Raw genomic sequence first — 5041 nt, 5'->3', positions numbered from 1 at the left:
AAATTAGCTGAAATTTTGTAAAGATGATCTATACGTTAGTATCTAAAAATTAGATGGTGGAAATGTGAAAATTCGAACGAAAAGTTGGTCTAAAGTGGAAATCCGCATCGTAAGAATAAATAAGGACATCATTACCTGAGAAAGATTGTATATCAGGCTTTCTTGGCTAAGGATGTCCTTATTTATTCTTACGGTGCAGATTTCCACTTTAGACTCATTTTTCAATCGAATTTTCATATCTCCACCGTCTAGTCTTTAGATACTAATGTATAGATCATCTCTGCAAAATTTCAGCCAATTTGGTTATCATTAAGACACTCAAATTCGATTAAACCAATGGATGAACATAATTCTGTTGAATTTGAACCGTTCATGTTTATAACAGAAAAACACAGTTTTGAGTGCCTTAATGATAACCAAATTGGTTGAAATTTTGTACAGATGATCTATACGTTAGTATCTAAAAATTTGACGGTGGAAATGTGAAAATTCGAACGAAAAGTTGGTCTAAAGTGGAAATCCGCATCATAAGAATAAATAAGAACATCCTTACCTGAGAAAGACTGTATATATATATATGTGGTTTTTCCACTAAGGGGTCCCTTATTGTGATTTATATGAGGGATTGAGCATTAGACCAACTTTTCAATTACATTTTTCAATATTAATCATTCAATTTCTAGGTTCTTATATCACTTCTACAAAATTTCATCTAAATTGGTAATCGTTATGATGCTCAAAACTGCGATTTGTATGAATAGTTCAGGTTTGGCAAATTTGATATGTTCATTTATTTAAGCTAGTTCGAAGCCTTAACGATCATCAATTTAGCTGAAAATTTACATAAATGATATACTCATATATACCTAGAGGTTGAATGGTCGAGAAGTTGATCTGTGATCAAAAAGTTAATCTAATGCTCAATCTCTCATATAAACCAGAATAAGGAATCCCTTTGCGGAAATGCATAAATTCCACAAATTCCACTTCCCCTTCAATCAAGAGTGGTAACCAAAGTTGTTCATAGTAATTGGTTTCATGTTCATCATTTCATTATTTATGATTATACTTTAATTATAAATTAGATTTATGTGAATATATATTTGCAATATCTAACCCTTTCTTGTTACAGATAGTTCCGCCACTGCTGATGCCAAAAAGAAGGTACTAATTGCGGTTGCAGCTTCGGCTGGAAGTTTTGTTTTCTTAATTTTAGGCATTCTTTGGTGGAAAGGTTTTCTGGATAGCATGACATCAAGGGGAAAAGGTGCTACTAAAGTACTAATATACTTTGAAAATTTGTAGTACATTGGTCACATTCTTTCAAATACGGACATTACTGACATCTAGCCCTTGTTATATCTATGGACAGCTTGTAGAGGACTGGATCTGCAAAAGGGTTTTTTCACCTTCAAGCAAATTAAAGCTGCCACTAACAACTTTGATCTGGCAAACAAAATTGGGGAAGGTGGTTTTGGGTCTGTCTACAAGGTACTGCTTAACTCCATCCCTTTTTACTAGATATTGTTGTTTTTGAAATATTTTCCAAGACTTGTTTGTGATTGTAAATTATTTAATTATATATTTGATGCAGGGTATATTATTGGATGGTACAATAGTTGCCGTTAAACAACTGTCTTCAAAATCAAAGCAGGGAAATCGAGAATTTGTGAACGAAATAGGCATGATTTCTGGTTTGCAACATCCAAATCTTGTTAGATTGTATGGATCTTGCACTGAAGCAAATGAACTACTGCTGGTTTATGAATACATGGAAAACAATAGCCTTGCACATGCTTTGTTTGGTAAGCTATCAAGTATAGGAACATAATCCTGAAATTATGTATTAAGAGATACAAGAACAACCCATTGATTGGAATCTATGTTACTTGCAGGTCTAGAGGAAGGTCCAGCAAGATTGGACTGGCATACAAGGCAGAGAATATGTATAGGCATAGCAAAAGGTCTGGCTTTCTTGCATGAGGAATCAGCACTTAAGGTTGTACACAGAGACATCAAAACTACGAATGTGTTATTGGACAAAGACCTTAATGCTAAGATCTCGGATTTTGGTTTAGCCAAGCTTGATGAAGAAGAGAACACCCACATCAGCACCAGAGTAGCTGGAACTATGTAAGCTCTCTTGTTCTGCTTTTATTCCCAGTCACATTTGTCTTCAAGTCCTTAGGGTGACATTAGTCACATTACCATAAACAAACTAATCCCAATGTCAAGTACCGATAATATGAACTTAATTGGGTAGATTTAAGATGCAATGCCTCGCACTAGAGGATCTGTAGTCTTTGACATTAATGTGTTTGCTATCCAGAGGATACATGGCTCCAGAATATGCACTTTGGGGTTATTTAACCTTCAAAGCAGATGTCTTCAGTTTTGGAGTTGTCACACTGGAAATAGTTGCTGGAAAGAACAACATGAAGTTTCGACCAAATGAGAATTTTGTAGGCCTTGTGGATTGGGTAAGAATTCAAATTCCTTCTGCACATGCAACTAGAAGCACAGTTTTATGATCACCGTTATTCTGATGACTTCTCCAATCAAACTTGGCCATTATAAAACTTCTTTCCATTTCCAACTTTATTTATTTCAGGCTCTTGTGTTACAACAAAAAGAGAGTTTAGTGGAACTGGTGGATCCAAAGTTAGGGTCAGATTTCAGTGAGGAAGAGGCGGTTAGAATGGTTAAAGTAGCTCTGCTATGCATCAATCCGACAGCTGCACTTAGGCCAAACATGTCTGCAGTCGTGAGTATGCTCGAGGGGCGAATTCCTGTCGATGAATTGATTATGGATCCAAGTATATATAGCGAAGAAATGAGGTTAACAGCCTTGAGAAATCCGTTTGAGCAGACTGTCGAAGAGAGCGCAGGTGGAACTAAGAGCTTGATACATTCATCAGATGCATCATGGAATGGTTCTTCTGCTCCTACTATATCTTCAGATCTCTATAAAATCAGTCCTAGTGGTTACTCTAAGTAGATATACAAACCCCAACAGAACAATTATTTCACACTCGACATCCCACCCCAGATTATGTCATATACTGTAATGATCATGTTGAATTAATTAGATTGAGTCAAGAAATTAAGCCTTCTATAGCAGGGCTTGCAGCTGGCCAGCTGCCACCATGCTCATTAAGAAATTAAGAATTCTGTAATTCAACTGCATGTCATCATAAATTTGGTAATTGAAGCATACAAATTTAAATCTTGGAATACATGTGTAAGTGAAATTATCCTAGTCATGGCATATCCTAGTCATGGCAAAAGGAGAGTATTATTGTATTAGGGACTTGTCATAAATTTGGTCATGAAATCAAGGTACGTACAAGGTTGTTGGCAATCCTTATGTGGAACAAAACACAACCTATGAAGCCTAAAGCAATTGGGATATTGGTCTTTCACAGCTGAAAACAAGTTGAAGAAGTGGAAGAACCAACATGATCTCATGGAACTCAGGTAAAATCATGTATGTGCATTTCATGGTTTTTCACAGAGGATAGCAGTATCACTTGCCATCCTAAAAACCTGGGTTTTTAGCTTTTTGATCTTTTGTTCTGTTGTCTTATGTTTAAGTTTCTTGACTCTTGTGGCATTAATTTTATGTCTAGGGGAGATCCTAATTTGAATTTCAAATTGACAACTAGAATATATAAAGATCTTGCCTTTATGGTCAATTTAGTTTTGGGTTTGATGCCTTTGTTTCAACCCGTGACTCATGGTTTAAGAGCTCTAAGGCTACAACTGTGTTTGTGATATACAAACCAATATAGCAGCTGTCTTTGTATGTCCTCTCCCTTTCAGAGTTTGGCCAAGGACAAAAGTCCAAAACTCCTGTCTTGCTTTAGCCCTTGTGTCTGCCCTCTTGTGGCACCTCTTTGGCTTGTGTCTCTCTCTTGTTAGAGCACTTCATCAGTCTATATATATTTAGCAAGGCTGTCTTTGCTCAATGGTTGTCAAAATGTAGTTTTTACATTTGCATTTTTGGGTTTTAGTTTTTCCTTTGCATTATTCATTAGTCTCTAAGTCTTCCTTTTGTGATTATAAATCTTAGAGCTGAACAAAACATTTTCTCATAAACTCATTGCATTCTACATACCATGAGATCAATTAGTAGTACAACAACTCCGGAAGTGTTCATGAAAGAACCAACTAAGGATAGCTGAGTTCTGATGAATCCCGCTGAGGTAGCTGGGTTCATAAAAGAATCAGTTTAGGATAGCTGAGTTTCTGAGAGTGAAACTTCTGAGAAGTGTTCAAGAAGAATCAGTTAAGTGATAACTGAGTTCTAAGTTGAAACTTCGTATACCTTCATGTATAGCCACTTAGAGACAAGAGAGGTAGATCTAGACTAGTTTGGGACTAGGTAGGATAACAAGTCGTTGTTGTATCCTATACTGTAATCTTGTAAGGAGTGAGGTACTCATAAACAAGAGAGAAAGTATAGATGTAGACTAATGGGTAGTTTAGGCAAGATAGTAAGTCGTTGATGTACCCCTAGACTATAATCTTGTAAGAAGTGAGTTTTACATAGTGGAAATGTTTGTCCCTTAAGAGTTAGGGGCACGCAGTTTTTCTCCCTGGTTGCAGGGTTTCTGCGAGTAAAAAACATTTTGGTGTTCATTGTTATTTTACTGCAACTTTTATTTATTGTCATTGTGTATTTGTTATTCAGGATAGTTATAACCCTAGCTATCCTTAAGAACGAATTTATATGAAAAAAGTTGTTAAAGGACTATTCACCCCCCTCTAAGACCTTTATGGAAACATACAAATTTAAATTTCAGAGGCAAAAGATAGTACGTGGGACTTGTTGTGAACTTATTAGTAATAATTGAGACTAGATACTTGTGACACCTTATATTTTATTCCTAAAAACAGTTTTGTCCTTTGGTTTTCAAATTCACTTGGAATATCTTTAAAGTTTCATTGTTTAACAGTTTTGTCAATTTTGTTAGTTGAACCTGTTATCTAGCTTATGTGGATGGGGTGGTAAAATGACTAAATTACTCTCTCTCTCTCT

The 5041-nt window shown here is 35.8% G+C and overlaps 1 pseudogene across 1 annotated transcript in view; it reads left to right on the top strand.

Annotated features, from left to right (window-relative positions):
• Window positions 1-3235, top strand: part of LOC101306031 — an 8279-nt pseudogene extending 5044 nt beyond the window's left edge. Inside the window, exons 17-22 of the transcript XR_184400.1 lie at window positions 1133-1267; window positions 1373-1491; window positions 1595-1805; window positions 1896-2133; window positions 2330-2480; window positions 2612-3235. The product of XR_184400.1 is annotated as a probable leucine-rich repeat receptor-like serine/threonine-protein kinase At3g14840-like (transcript). The remainder of the gene's footprint in view (window positions 1-1132; window positions 1268-1372; window positions 1492-1594; window positions 1806-1895; window positions 2134-2329; window positions 2481-2611) is intronic.
• The last annotated feature ends 1806 nt before the right edge of the window (window positions 3236-5041 follow it).

The sequence above is a fragment of the Fragaria vesca genome, linkage group LG3, assembly GCF_000184155.1.
Source record: "Fragaria vesca subsp. vesca linkage group LG3, FraVesHawaii_1.0, whole genome shotgun sequence".
Classification (NCBI taxonomy): Eukaryota; Viridiplantae; Streptophyta; class Magnoliopsida; order Rosales; family Rosaceae; genus Fragaria; species Fragaria vesca.
The sequence above is the reverse complement of the archived record's forward strand: the minus strand, read 5'-3'. Positions and strand labels throughout refer to the sequence as shown.